Source organism: Dromaius novaehollandiae, chromosome 4 (assembly GCF_036370855.1).
Source record: "Dromaius novaehollandiae isolate bDroNov1 chromosome 4, bDroNov1.hap1, whole genome shotgun sequence".
Lineage (NCBI taxonomy): Eukaryota > Metazoa > Chordata > Aves > Casuariiformes > Dromaiidae > Dromaius > Dromaius novaehollandiae.
The window spans coordinates 3,442,221-3,458,099 of NC_088101.1; the positions used below are offsets into that span (position 1 = coordinate 3,442,221).

At 42.7% G+C, this 15,879-nt stretch overlaps 1 long non-coding RNA gene across 1 annotated transcript in view; it reads left to right on the plus strand.

Moving 5' to 3' along the window:
* Nucleotides 1–301: 301 nt before the first annotated feature.
* LOC112980780 (uncharacterized) overlaps nucleotides 302–15,879 on the plus strand; it is a 124,031-nt gene continuing 108,453 nt past the window's right edge. Inside the window, exon 1 of the long non-coding RNA XR_003258509.2 lies at nucleotides 302–430. This is a non-coding gene — a long non-coding RNA (uncharacterized LOC112980780). The remainder of the gene's footprint in view (nucleotides 431–15,879) is intronic.

Genomic DNA, 15,879 nt, shown 5'->3' on the forward strand with positions numbered 1-15,879 from the left:
ACCTGTATTTGTTGTGAGGTATATTCTATGGAAAGCATGCACATAGGGTCTTGCATAAAGTCTAGTAAATCATTTGAAAGTGTTTTCCTTCTGGACCTTTCTTTCTCCATCTTTAGTACAGACTGCAAGGGTTATATACCCAGGCACCTACTTCTGATCATATTCCAGTACCTGCTGAAATCTGTATATTGCTGTATCACATCCTTATTCACAGATCAAAAGGTGACTGAGCAAAAAACCTCATTTGTGAAGGATGTTTTCTCATTTAGTGGACTAATTTCTTTTTTCTTTCTAGAAGCAGATTGGAAAGCTCTGTTCTCCTGAGTGGAAAGAGGAAAGCAGCTGGCAAACTCATGGAACCACTCCTGTTGCATGATGAAGAGGAGCATGCTTCACCGGCCAGCGATAGTGCAGAGGACTAAAAAGCCTGGTAAGTCCATGACTGCATAACAGGCAGATAGGCAATGGCAGGTCATCCACAGCATTTAAGCCATAGCCTGTGGATGTTGGATGCCTGCAGAAAAACAGAACCAACTAGATATGTAAGGGTTTTTTTTCTTTTGAATAAACACATGGGTTGGGTGAGGACATGTTACTAAATAGTCGCAAATATTGAAATCTCTACCTGAAAGCCTTGGAAATGTTTGTAGATCTTGAAAGTGCAGACAATTTTAGCATGAATTACCTGCACCTTCAGCGCCTGCTTGCTCCTTACTGTTTTCCTATAAAACCTAGAGGTTTTATAGCACTGCTCGAAGTGCTGCAGCAGATGCTTGTCAAGAGACAGACCGCATCCTGAGGGACATGAGCAATGGCAAATGAAACAGGGGCTCAAAGATGCCATGAACAGTGTTACAGGGCAGATAGCAACACAGCTAAGTATAGAGGCAAGGTTTCTTGAACTCCCCTCTAGTATATCAAAAAGCAGCTCCCAACAGCATCTTGTAAGGAGTCTTTCTTAGTTTCCTATTTAATTTAAAATGTGATAGTTGTCCAGTCTGTCAGTAGCAATGCCCAGTAGTTCAGATAAACAACCACATGGATAGGCAGCAGCCGATATCTGATGGGAAGAGCTGAGGATCAATGCTTATAGTGAAAACTTTTCTCAAAATTGTTTAGAGACAAGTACATCAGCAAAGGGGCATCAGGATTGCTAACCAAGAGAGAAAATATTTGTATTGATTAATATTTGCAATAAAGTTCCGGTAGTTGTAATGGTAAGTAACACTGGGTAAGAACAGGTACTTTCAGCATCCCAACCTCCTTTTTCTACCTTTTTGTATGGCTACCTTTATTGAAGTGTCTGTGTGTCAAGAATTTTCAAGTCACTCTTCTACCAATCCTGTAGGGCAGGAAAATATGTTACATGCCGTCTGGCGCATGGGGGAGAGGATACGGTAATGAAGCCATACAAGAACATGTAGCAAGGGAAAAGCTTCCTGGCTACATACCATTTTCGTGTTTTGGGCACAGTGACCCTAAACAGTGCTTGTTTGTAGGAGTGAAAAGGCGAGTTTTAACAGAGACAGTTAATTATCATGTGCCACATGGCCCCGTTTCCATTTGACTTTGATTCTACCAGCATCTTTTTGTTATAGCCGACAATGGCTGAAACAGCTGGGGTATTCTGAGTCTATTTGCTTTCATAATGCATGATTTCAATGTCTTCAGCTGAGCTATGTTCTCCATGGTAGCTGAAACGTTATTTTTTAACAGCACAATTGCTCAAAAAGCATATCGCACATGTACTGCAGGTTTATTTTACGTTGTCTTTGGGAGAGAGTGATTTTTTTCTCCCTGAGAGGATGGCATACCAATTACAGACAAAAGATGATTACAGTAGATGTCTTCTCTTAGGCATGCTTCCTTTCTGAGATTATTTTGAAAGCTGTGATCATACTGATAAAGGATTACTCCCACATGTAAACCCATTGACTTCAAGGCTTTAATTCTTCCTGCTAAGAGATACTCATTACCTTTGGACTGGTGTAGTTTCAGCATATTTTTATGAGAGGTGGTTAAGAAATTTAGTTCTCAAAATAATTTCCATTTTCACTGATTCATTTTTCTATTAAATGTTAGGGTTTTCGTTGACAAACTGACAACAAAACACATTAGTCTCCCTGCATATGTGTCTGCCTTTGGTTGGAAAGCCAGAGAGTTTTGAATCTTCAGATTGGCACTGCAAACTTGAACACGTTTAATGAAAATCAGAACAAAACCATATCAGCACTTCCAGTTAGTTGAGTGTCATTTCTTTCAGACCCTTTCTAATGAATTGTCTTTGAGCACCTATTATTTCCACGCAGTGCTATTGTAAAGTGGTTGCCTGGACTGTTAGCCTGCATTGGTAGCTGCTGCAGGACTGTGGTAGATGTGAGCTGGAGCACAGAAGATGGTCTGGGCCGATGTACAAAACCTGAGCCCTGGGCTTGCCTCATCTTGGCTGGCAGATGCCCATATGCTTATCTCACCTATTGTCTACCTTGGTTTCAAGAGCCCAATATAAACTCATTTCAGACGTTTACATGACTAAAGTAACGAGAAGTAATATACATCCCCAGTGGGTGACTGCTTGGCTAGCAACCTACTGCTTTACAGATACCTACTCCAGGAAAAGACAGTGAGACTAATTGCTGAAAAAGACACAGATGACATGCACGCTGTATCTGAGCCACACTGGGGCAACGGATTTACACACATACTCAGGCGCTTTCCCAAATACAGATGTTGTCATGAATTAGAGCTTTAAAGCATAAACTTGTCTGTTAACTGAGAGAAGCTGTGTGGGTAGTTACATGTAGCAAAACTGAGCAGATGGCACATGGAACTATTGGTGTAGGATCCTGTTGTGGAGGGGGAAACCGAGTTGAAGAACATGCATTTATTCCACAGTAGAATTAAAAAGGGAAAACAACAAATAAGAGAGAAAGAACGTGCTGTGTCTGCACGTGTGTGTGTACGTGCACACAAATGCCCAGCTCTCGAATTACAGCACTCTGTGGTCAAGTTTTGGGTATTCACAGGATCTAGAAAGCTACATTCATGTCCCCACTGCAAGTCAGCCTGCGTTCATAGCATCCCAGCAGAGCACTTGACCTCCTAACTTTTAGACTGAGTTGCTTACTCCTTCATCCCTCTGGTTGCAGCTGTTGCACTTTGAATGCATCATTAAATATTCCCTGGGCCAGAAAAGGCCTGCCACTCTCTCTGGCACATCAGGTAGTTCATAATTTATGAAGAACATTTGGAACGAGTTTGCCTGAGAAGAGGCTGTGAGCACATGTGAATTCTCTAGCTGCTTTGCCGTGCAACTGTTTTGTTTGCTGCCTCATGTCATCTCAATATTTGAAGTTCTTACTGGGCTCAGTTTCTGCTTGGGATTTTCCTTGGCGCAAATAATATATATGAAGTAGAAGTTGCTGCAAAATTTTACCATTCCTGATTGTGACCTGCTTTTTGCAAGGGTGGCTGCACAGATATGTACTACATAGGAAAAACTAGATTGTAACATGTGCTCAAGGGCCAGTTCCCAGGCTGGAGTGAATGAATGAGTGCACATGTGCTTTCTGGTGTGTGAAATACAGTAGGCCTACAGTATACACTTGTGATTCTGTATAACTTATACAGCAGGCTTGCCTGGACAAGGAAAGGTCTGAGATTTTGTGTAGGGAACTGCTGCACTCACTGATAACTGGGTCTGGAGATGTACCATGATCTCCTGGCTGTCTCTCCTCCATAAATTCCCCACACCATTTTATCCTGCACTGGAGCCGTGGTACCACTGGGACTATGAGTGCAAAGATAAATGAGAAGGGGAGGTGGAGCAGTTCTGCACTGGTCCTTCCTGGTCTGTTTGCTGCCATGGTTGGTGCCAGACCAGCATGAGAGTGATCCTTTTCCCCTTCCATTACATAGGTCTGAAGGCAGGTTTTGTCAGTGGCCGTATGATAGCCCTTCTCTTGTGCAAAATCAGTTCGTTGCTAATCATCCTGTTACGTGGGAAGTGAAAATGGCATTTCCTGGCAGTGTCTTCTGGGATCTGTGGAGAGGTCAGGTGCCACAAAGGAATGCAATTGAGTAGGAAGAAACAAATCATCAAAGGCAGCAGATGAATTATTTCTTTTTTTCTTTTTCCATAGTGTAACACTTGCCCGCCAGTACTGTACAGACTGTGCTGGCTGAGGTGTGGGTCTGGAGTGCGGGCACGCTCATTTATATGTCTGTGCCTTGTAGAAAGGCAGGTCAGCTGTGTCTCTGGTGGACTTGCTTTGGTCCCAGCTCTTGTTCCAGCAAACTTCAAAACAGAGATTTCTGTCTGGTTCTAGGCCAAGAAAAATGGGCAAATTGAAGCAGTCCTCATTTCAGACTTGAGCTGACTTTTTCATGTGTGTTGGATACAGGCCATAGTTCATACTATGTATGGGTGAGCTGGTCCTGGTCCACACGTGGCAATAAAGAGAAGTGAGACATCCCTTCCTGTCCTTTGTGGAGCACCATTTCGGGAGGCTACACACAGTGTGACAGCTGGCTCCTGGGAGCGCAGGTGGGTCGCTGCAGCAGTCCGAAGGGAACCAAGCTGTCGCTCCAAGTCTCAATTCTGAGGCATCAGCCCACAGAGAGAAGGTGGCGGCCCCAGGAAAAGGCCACCCAACTCCGGGCCACTGAATTAAGGAGGGTTGGAGACACTGCTTGGTCTTTTTACTAAGGACAGCGCAGCTCTGCATTACACCTGCCGCTGTGCACTTTTTGAGGGGGTAGAATAATTCTTTGTCTCTCCAAGGCCAGCTGCTACAAAATCTTGTCCACAGGGATTACTAAAAATGTGATGTAATGTATTCACACTGGATTCTGAGGAAAACTTTTTAGGGCCATATTTTAAGTAATATGGTTTTGAGCTCCACGTAAATTGGCTGCGGTTCCAATGTTTTGCCAGAACACAGATGCTCATAGGACACTTGTGCAAAGTGGAAACGTAAAAATATAAAATATTTTTAGAAATGTATGTTTTTGATCAAGAACAAGATGAAATATATATTTAACAGTATTTTGTGTCTCAATTGCAAAGACTGTGATGAGATCATTTCAGTGTGAATGGCTTTCAAGCAGGCAGCAAAATGAAAACAGAAGTCAACTTACAAGAGATTTATGACTTCAGAAGTAATTTTAAGGAGTGATACTAAGATAAAGTGCCTAAAACAATATGACTGAATTATCCAAATAGATACCTGTAACAAATTCTGTCAAAAGTAATTAAAGCAACCAAACATCTTGGACTGGAAAAACGCATTTGCATCTCACGCAAAGGAAAAACGAAAAAATCCTTTAATCATTAATCCAATTTTAAACCTGAAAGGTTTTATAAAAATAAACCCAATAAGAAAGGAGGTCAGAAAGAATAGGAATGAGTTGCCAACAGGGCACAAAAATTATAACATGGGGTTTGAAATGTTTAGTTTGGGTCACTTTTGTCTCTGTCAGAATGATCCTGTTTTACTTTCAACAGATCAGAAGCTCTTAAATAGAATCCAGACTTCAGTGTAGGTAATGACTTTTCAAAGACCCAGCTTTTCTGGGTCAAAATTCAGTGTAGAAAACAGTGATTGGTATTAGAAATCCTGCTCCTGTCTTGGTTGCCTTGCACTTTTCCGGAGCGGGGCCCCAGGAGCTGCAGTGTGCCCTCTGTGTGCCTCTGCTCTTGCCCGCGAAGACGTATGCCTGGTCCCGTGGAGCCTCCTGCCCTGCCAGCCGGAGCAGGGCCGCGCGCTGGCTAAGGGCTTGCGTCTCTGAAGGGGGCAGCTGCCAGGGGTGATGAGAGGCAGGTTCCCAGCGTTGTCACTGATTCGAGCCATCATGGGCAAGCGCATGGCAGCCAGGCCCTCTGTGCCTCAGTTTTCTGTTCAGTAAAGTAGAAATCGTGCTATACCCCGTTGCCTGTGCATAGAGTACATACACAAGTAATGCACCAGACTGGTGCCAAATATCTGCAGTGACTGAGCTTGCTTAGCTATAAATATTATTAGTAGGCATAAAGCATTATCTAGCCTTTTCTTTTCTTTTTTTTTTTTGAAATCCAGCCAGAGTACTTGACTCAGTGACCTAGTATGGGTATTAACTCAACAGGTTCACAGCTGATAGCATTAAAATGTGCACTGTTTTAACAGCTTGACCTATTAAAGGTCACATGCCATTTTGTAGATTAAATGATAACCTTTTGATAGGTAGAAGAGACTTGAGAAGATCTAGATTTTAAATCCCAAGCGGCGTCTTTGGTGCCAGCTTGGCTTTTCCTGCAGCTTAGCGAATCCTCACCTGTACCAAATGGTCCTACTTGGCACACACGATATCCTTTTGCCAAGTGAGAGGACATTGTGCATGTCAAAGTGGCCAAAAGCTCTGCAGGCTAAAGCAGCTTGAGAATAGCAGTGAGGTGTTTGGATTTATTTGTTTGTTTGGGTTTATCAGTTTATAGCTGTAAAAAGCCTCACCCGAGTTGTCAAGCTGGATAAGGAAGTAGAAAGTTTTAAAGACGCATTATGGTAGGCAGTGTTGTGCTTCATGATGTTATCATTTGAATTAAGGAGTGTCACAGTCTGGTGTGGACATTTAGTGATCTTTACTAACATTGCTACTGTTAAATTCCTGTGGATACATCCAAGTTATCGCTGTTCTTGCAGCCATGCTCTCACTCTCAAAATTCACTTGAACAGAGAAATTTCCCAGGCAGGATCCTGGCATATATTTATCCTCTGAACTAAAAGAGCTCATTTTCAAAGACATTGGCCTCTACTAGCTTCCACTGTTCAGATGAGAGTTGTGAAAAGCAGTGCTGTTAATAACATAGCTGATTTGCTTACTCATGAACAGAGGAGTGGGGCCTTTTTCACAGCGGGTTCCATATCCTAACTGTAGAAATAAGAGCTAAGAAAAATTTGACAGAACCAGAACTTCTGCTGGAATAGTGCAGTTTAAGCAAAACTGAAATTTCATGGGCACATTTACGTTTTAATACCATTTTCAATGGAAAGGTGTGGAAGCAAATAGCTTGCTCGTGTCATTTAAATAATGCTGAATTGCTTTGTTTCAATGAGTTAAAGCATTTAATTTTCATTTAATTCCATTGAGACTTTTGTATTATAACATTCGTTTTATGTAAAAGTGGTGCTTTATATTTCTTTTTATGCTGCTTCAGTGTTGATCTAAGCTATCCTCCTCTCTCTTTAAACAAAATGATTCAACATTATCAAAACGTAGCCATTCGGCATTTCCCAGTTTTTCAGTTTCACGCGAAATTTCAACTTTTATGCTAGTTTACAATACAAATTCATTGCAAAATATCAGAAGATCCAACTGAGTGGAAGTGTTTTCAAGCTAGTGGAAAAATTGGTTTTGGACTGTTACAAGCCCTGCTAGGATATATGATTACTACTGCCAGGTGGTGTTTCTTCTGTCCTCAGTCTGAGTTCTGTCTTAGAATGCATTTAAGTAGTCTTAATATCTTGAGTTTGTATCACAGACTTGTTTTTCAAATGTAAAGAGGGGTAGGCATTACTCTGCTTCAGTGATTGTGAGCTCACACCATATATAAAGGAGATGGTCCGTGCCTTTCCAGAAAAGACATTTTTTGCAACTCCTGTCCAGGTTTTCTTACTGTAGCACTCATTGCTGCTTTTCCCAGGTGTCAGATTATTATTTCTAATCAAAGAAGAAACTGCTATTCTATGTATGTATCAGCCCATTGGGCTTTTTGTTTGTTTCTTACTGCCGAGTATAGTCCCCCTCCTCAGAAAGGGCCTTTTTTTTAATGCTATTCATCAAAATGGTGCTTCAGAGTATTTGGGGTAGATGTGTTGGCTGGGCTAGCCAAAAGGCAGTTCAGCCAGTGCAGCCCCAGCAATAGAGTTTCAGCCTGGGCTAACACCCAGGGCACCTACCGTACTTGGAGTGCATTTTGCAACCTGTAATGAGCTCTGTGCCTTCCTAGATGCACTAATATCAGCAACCCAAGGAGTTTCTTTATGGTGAGCTTGATTACATATACTCCAAATGTCATATGTCATTATAAGGTCAGGATGGACTATGGTGTGATTGCCTTAATTCTGGTCTGTAATTTATCCTAGACTGTATTTTTCAGGGTAATATATGGCCTTCATTTGCAGGTGATACATGTCCTGTCCCTGAGGATATGACTCTTAATCCTAGTTTGCTCCTATTGCAAATCTCTTACCTTTTGGAATCATGCCTTTGACATAACCTTCCCCTGGATAAGCCAAAGAAAATGTCTTTAGTTTCTCACTGTGAGACAGATTATCTACATCTTGACCCATACCAGCAGCTCGTTTCTATACCCTCCCAAATCAAAGATGATCAGAAAGACACTGAGGTAGGGTGGAGATACGCTGCTCGCCATGACGCGTCCATGTGGAGGCGGCTGCCCTTTACCTGAATTCCTGTTGTGAACTCCTTGCAAAGCCTCCACCATGGAATGGCAGGGCATACAAGAGGGAAGAAGAGTGGCTGGGCATGTAGCTGCTATCAAAACAGGGATATTGATATCCCCTCTCTGCTGTCAAAGGCCAGGTCCCTGGCAGGTAACCTTCATGGTTGTTGGGAAATTGTTTTCCAATTTATTTTAAGTCCTAGATGAAGAGCAGTTAGGACTGTGCCCTTCCCCCTCTGCTAACAAAACAAGAGAACAAAAGGCCATAACAGGTGTGAACTCCAGGGAACTCAGTGTCTTTGACTCCTGAGGTTCTGTGTAGGAGCAAAATCAAGCTTAAAAAAACTGGAATGATAAATTAAGCATTTCTAATGGCACTGTGAAGGGATCATTTACTGTCACAGTGACACTGTCTCCATCAGCAGGTATGAAAAAGGCCAAGGATTCCTTGGCGATGGCGCTCCAGAGCTTTCCTGACATGTTTTCCATTGCAGATCTGGGGGCATCTGGGACAAAGGAAGAGTGCTGCCCACAAAATTATAATTTCCAAGGCTACAAAAATGGAGAAATACTATCACAGGCATGACTGTCAGTTGGTGACACTGAAAATGTTTTGCTAAGTGTTCCAATAAAGACGATACAGTAATGGTGTCACACTGTGCATTTATATGTCACAATGCTTTTTACAGTAGCTAGAGACTTGCAGATGCACTCCTTGATAATCCTGCAATTTTATCATCAGGAAGCGATAAGCTCTCAGATGTGAAAGCTTATGTCAGCGTCTTTTGCAACTTTGATCTGCATCAGTTGATGCCTTGAAAATTAATGAGAATGCTACATGTGAAATCAAAATCAATCTACTGTGGATTTTTTTCCCCCCTCTCTTCCAGGAATGCTGGCAGGGGGAGGGGGTGGGTGGGAGACATGCATTATCAAATCTGAAGCATGGCATAGTATAAAGGCTGTAATCTCCTCTCAGGATTCTTATGGCTTTAATAAACTCTTCATGCTTCGTTCTTCCAGTTTACTGTATCATAGGGACCCTTCTGTAAAATTGCAACCATAAATTTTCCCTTCTGCTGGACAGATTTTAGTCCCTTGCTTTGGTATATATGTCATCCTGCTTTCAACAGAGTCAAGACATGACAAAACTGATTAAATATTTGCATTACCTTTTCAAAATACAGAGAACTGCAATTTCTTGGGCAAAGGGAAAGAATGCAAAAACGTTAAGTAGAGTAGAGTTCATGGGTGCTTCTCGGTGCTTACAAACACACACAGAAAAGCAAGACCCAACTCCTGCCACCTCCTGGGAGCAAAATTCCTTGTTGCTTGGTCTAAGACGGGCAAAATAACTTTATTACCAGTGGCATTTGGCAAAAGGTATTAGTCAATCATCCAAAAAAGCATTACTGTCCTGCCATCTGCTCCCACATCTGCTTGAGTCCTGATGGCCCCCTAGAAACTGTCTGCAGTTAGCAGTGATCCCTAAAAATAAAGTCCTTTTTACTATGGGTAAGTGAGCTAAGTAGCCTACATTCTCCCTTAAGATGGTCTTCTGGCTGCAATTGCACGTTCATTATGTTTGGGGCTGGCAGCTGTAAATTGCAGTAATGGTATGCTGGCTCCTGATGGAGGAGTTTGTGAGGTGGAGCCTGTTACAGTCTCATCACATTTTTATCTTTATTTTTGTCTCCAAGGCCCAGGCACGGCCTCAGCTCACCCTGCTGGTAGCAAAGGTTTGTTTGTTAGAAATACCTGTATATCCTCCCCCTTCCCTTTAAAGAAAAACTAAACTGAAAACACAGGGAGCCCGTTTTTGTTGAAGGGATACACTGCCCTGATATTAAGCACAAGAAGAAGCCCTCAGCTGTGCAAGGGACAGTGAGACACATGTTCAGAGTACCATCATTTCCTCCAGGCTAGTGAGCCCTGCTGGGAAGGGCTTTTCTGTATCAGGGTTTCTAACCTGAAGGTAAGCTAAGTTCTTTCATGGCATTTTGGAGAAGGTGAACCAGCCTGCCTAAAACTTCAGCTTATTTGCAGGGGAAATCAGTAAATTTCAGGTTGCAGGCTGAGAAGCTCCCGGTGGGAGAGGGGGTGCCCCAAGTGACAGAGCTGGCAAGGCTGGAGCATCCCCACAGGGGAGATGGTTGTCTGCCAGCAGGGGAGATGACCCCGGAGCTGCGAGCAAGAAAACCGCCGAGTGCCATGGTGCCAGCACAACTGGCAAGCGCAGCTACGCCTCGTGACAGCACAGGCTCACGCACGCAGTAGGGCTGCTGTCGAACTAATAGCCAGAAATGGGAATAAGCATCTCTGGACACACTCTGGTCTAAACTGTATGGAAGCTGTGCTTATGGCTAGAAGTAGTAAAGTTTTCCATGTTTTGTCTCTATTGCAAACTGTTCTGAGCAAAGCAACATCTCGGCACTGAAATGGTAACAGTCTGCCATGAAAAACAGTCTTTGCTTTTGTAATGTTTTGACCGCTAGGAAGCAAGCTAATCAGAACCGAGCCTTTAGTGGTTTATTAGAGATGGTCAGAGGACCTTTTAAATAGATGAATACATTAAAAGCTTCATCTGCATCTTCCTTTAATTCTCAAACAAGCTGTAGAAAAGGTAGGATGTGTTTCCATTACAAAACCTGCTGAAACTTCAGTGCATGAGTGTTCTCACCGATCTTTTGTTCCAGGGATTTGTGTTCAAATTAATCAGGACATAATATTGAAGGATTTTTCACTGATAATGAAAAATAAGTTCAGATAACCCTGGTGCCTTGATATAAATGTGGAGTTTGAAAAGGTGAGTTTACAGTCTCAAAACTCAAAAGTGTTCAAATTAAGAACCAATTTTAAATCTGCAGTTATCATGCTGGTTTCAGCAGGGTGCACAGCTGAAAGAATACAGTATGTGAATTGAAAAAGCAGTTACAATTCATGTGTCTGTAGTACCATTATCAGAATAATCTTGCTTGATTTCGTTTTTATTTTTAATGACTCATATCAAGTCTTTAAATTCCTAAGAAAGGGAAGGAAAGTCACTAAGCCTTAAGTATAAAGCCAAGGTTGAGACATAAACATTTCATAAGCAAGGAGGATCATAAGATGCATGGGATGGAAGGTGGCTAGGCAATCACTTGGAGTTTCTTCCACCCTTATCTCCTACAGTCCTGTAGTCCTGAGGGCTCTCTCTGACCATCCGTACCTAGTGGAGGTGCTCCAGCAGATTAGCAGAGTTGAAGACAAGTTTGTATATGCTGTTTTCCTGAGCATGAATAGGCTGAAACAACTGACGCTGTTTCTTGCTTGCTGCTCTTTCTTGCATGCCGCTCTTCATGTAGACTGAGGCAGGCTTTCCGTCTTCCCTTCCCCACGTGGCCCTGCATATGCCATGCCCAGCAGAGTCCTGCACCTGTGGGAAGCTCCTGAGCAGGGTCCAGTTGTCTTTGTGTGTGGATGTGACTTGTGGATTGCTGGCTTCCTTAATGTAAATGAAGACTAGTGATTGAGCCCTTCTCTTTTAGCTAGGTTTAACCTACACTGTAATAGAGCAGCTCAGCAGTTAGCTTTGTGTATCCATCTGTATTCAGGGTGCTCCTAAAGCCTCTGTCCTTCTATAAAGAAAAGTGAGTATTTCAGCTGAGATTGTATTTTTTAATGACTTTCTCGGTTCATTATTCTCTTGCCATTAGCTTGTGAGAGATTTCTAGGCATATGGATATGATTACATTGCCCACCTCTTTACATATATACACGTGAGGAGCACTTCTGCATCATGTTGCACCTCTGGGCTGTGTAGTTGTCTGTAGGACTTGCTTCTTGTAACCCAAAGTGCTGAACATGGAACATAAAGCCATCAACAGCCTGTGTGCTCACTGTAGAAAGGGCCACAGGATGTATGTGCTCAAAAGCCTTTGAGGATCTGTGTAGCACATCTCACTTATGTTCTTCTTAACAGGTTGTATCAAAAAAGATGATTGAAAGATGAAGCACCAGATTTTCATTCTCAGTAGGTAGAAAAATCCAAAAGGAGGCTTTTCAAAATAGATGAATCATTTAGGAAGACTGGTTTGGCTGGAATTCATTAGGAATTCCTAGCACTGGCCAGGAAATTGGCATCCAAAAGATATTTCAGCAGAAAATATGATTCCTGCTACGTTGTTAAAGACATTTCCTTTCTAGTGGGAAATCTAAATAGTCCATTTAGGTCTTTTTTAATGTTTGAAATTTTAGGGATTTATACAGCTTCATTAAAGATTAAAGTGTGCGTCTTTCTGGCATCCAGTATTTCCAGCCCTTACCCTCACCTCTCAAAAGGACTCCCTGAAGAACTGGTATTTCCAAAGAGAGAATAAGCAAAAAAGTATGTGAGGTGTATGTTACAGACACACACACATATATATGTATATATATGTTTGTATAATAGAGCTGTGCAGAACAGCCTGCCACCTGCATAGCCACAGTGCATCACGGATGATGTAGTTGAAGCTAGGAGCTTGGGCCACAATCAGGGCAAGGAACTATGGCTTCCACAAGCCACTTTGGGGGGCTCAAAGAAAGAAGCAGCCACTGGAGCTTTTTTCTGCCAGTTTTAGCCAGACAGTAGCTGCACTCATTAACCTTCACATCACATTGAGAGGTCTGTTTGCTCAAGACTTTGCTCGGAGGATAGAGGTTATATTCTGAGCAGATTTGACAATAAAAGCATTCCATGCTAGTGCTGCATTTCTTTATGAACTCATAATGCTTTAAATTGAAGTACGTTTGTTCAGAAACTGCCGTGGGTATGCATCTATCAAAGAGGAAAGTGAAGTATCGCGCTATTTCTGCTTCACTAGCAGTTGTACGGAGCATCACAGGCTGCTGGGCTGTGTCAAATATGCTACTTAATCATGTGGAACAGGGGAAACAAAAGTTTTCACAGCCACATCCACCTTCTGTAGTCTTGCTGTTTGCTTCATTTCCAGGGATCACTGGATTCATAGCCAAAACTTGTCTGATCAATGGAAGCGTTCAAAGCTATAAAGGACAGCTTGTTACCCAGCTTCCACTCCAAATCCTACCCCATTTCTGGGTCTAGACAGGCGCCCGTCCAGTCAGAAGAGAGATGCTGTTTCTCGTAGATGTATGCAGGCCCCGAAGTCATGCTTGTTAGAGCAGAACCAGTGCAGGGTGCTGGTGTCGTGTCCCCCGAACTGGGGTGCCGGGGGTGGGAGACAAATGGATGGACAGCCGCTGAGCAGGAGGTAGGTGGTTACCCAGTGCTGTGCAGTACTCCAGCCCGACCTGTTTTAATCAGCTCTGTGGTCTGTGCTGTGTCCTAGGGCCTCAGAGGATTCACTCAGCATGAAGCAGCTACTTGTTGGCAGGAGATATTGCACCGGTGTTGCCCCGCCTGTTCTCTTGAGCTGCATACCCTAGAAGCCCCGGACAGGCTACCCATGTGGCAGCAGCATTTGGGCTGTTGTCCTCTTTCGTTGTCGTGCGTTATCCATGTCGTTTGGCATTTGCTGTTTTTTTGCCCATTATGCCCATTTACCTACTTAGTCTGGTGTTGTAACTAAAGCTACAAGAAACAGGCTAACCTACATATTAATGTTTCAGTGCAACACTGCAATTTGCTAACAATAAACAGAAGCTTTTATGAGGCTGTAAATGTCTCTTCCATTTATAAATACTGTGCTATAACTGGAGGCTCCAGGGTTATCAGGCAGACAAACCTTTTATCAAAGCCAAATAGTTCCTAAAGTACCACTCCTAAAATCTTTTGCAGGCATTAATGTTTCATTAGTTTTCTCCAGTGAGTCTCCTTGGGAATCTGTATGGCAAAGTAGAATCTAGCTCTATAACGTGGAAAAATTAAGTGCATTTTTAATTCATCTCTTTAGAATTTGCTCCATGTGGCTTTTGGTGGTGTATAACTGGTATTACAAATGTGCTATGCAACTTTTCAGTTTTAAGCATAGCAAAAAAAATAATAACATTACACATGCAAACATATAATGTACAGATGTGTACTCACTCTCCAGCCAGGTTTCTTGTCTATGTGCCCACCTAGCTCTCCATCTAGCCCTAGCTTTTCCATGCAGAGGGGCTGTGTCAACCCAGAGTGTGTGTGTACTCGGCAGAGCATATTGCAAAGCCTGCCAAAGCTCCAAGCGTGCTTGTACAACTCTGCAGCACCCGACAGGGATAGCTCTTTCCTCTTGAAAAGCGTGTTGTTTGGCTAGTGCAAAACTGACTGGAAATTTTTAAGTCCTGCTACGCAGTGGATACAGCTCTGCTGTTTTGGTGTCCAGATCTGTTTCATTTCTTCTGAACTGGGGAAACTTTGCATTGCGTGGTGTAAGCCTGTGTTCAGGCAGCTTTAACAAATGCCTATATATGCATCACTTGAACCTGGCACCTCCTGTTTCTGCTTTACCAACCCAAATTTTCAGAGAGGGGTAACTAACTTGAACTTGCACCCATGGTGCAACAACCAAAGAAAGCACTATCTAGGTCTTGATTGATTCACAGGTTTTTGGGCCAGCAGGGACCACTGTGACTGCCATATAACTTTCCAGTTGCTGCTCGTGGTTTAAGCAGGGATCATGACCAGCCTGTTCATTAACACAGTATGCATAGTTGCTATAATCAGCATGACAGCAATTCCTGGTTTTGACTTTTACCAGTCTTGCCTTTAATCTGGTTTCCTATTCCCAATTTCTGTGTGCCCCGGCCTCTTCTTTGAGGTGCAGCTCACTCTTTCTCCGAGACCACCCAGAGTGCTTGGCTGCCCCATACTGCCCTGACCTGGCTGCTTTTCACAACTGAGCTCTGAAGACTTCCAGTCTTTTCTGATTTTTCACAAATTTACCCTGCTCATTTCCATTCGCCATGACTTTCCTTCTGGCATCCTTCAGTAGCTACAAACAGTGCTGTGGCTCCCTCACCTCTTTCCCCAGGCCTATCTTCTGCCCATAGCTGAAGTGAACACACTTCAGTCCTATTTTTACCAGTTGTGCTTCAGTTGTTCTAGGATCATATTTCTATAAAGTAGTAGAAAAAGCATTAAAGCCTAACAGTGTTGATAAAAACTTCTGGAAATCTTGCCTCAGTTTACAGATTTTCTATTTCATGAACTACTCAAAGTAAATTGTGCCAGCAACACACACAGCCTGTGTATTCTCTGCTCCTTTTTTTACCTCTAGCCTTTTAAAATATGTATTCTCAATTCCTGCTCAGTATTTAAATATGAATAATTGGCAACCTGTTGTTACTGCACAGAAGCTTGGGGTTTTATAATCCATGTGAAAGTAACTCAGCTTTTGGCTTTTGTAGTAACTTTGCTTTTTCCTAGTTGTACACGGTCTCTCAAGCAGTGCTTACTTTGGTTTGTGTAGTTTCTTCAGTTGATGTTTCATATAACTTACAGCAACAGTTCGGGTGGGTGA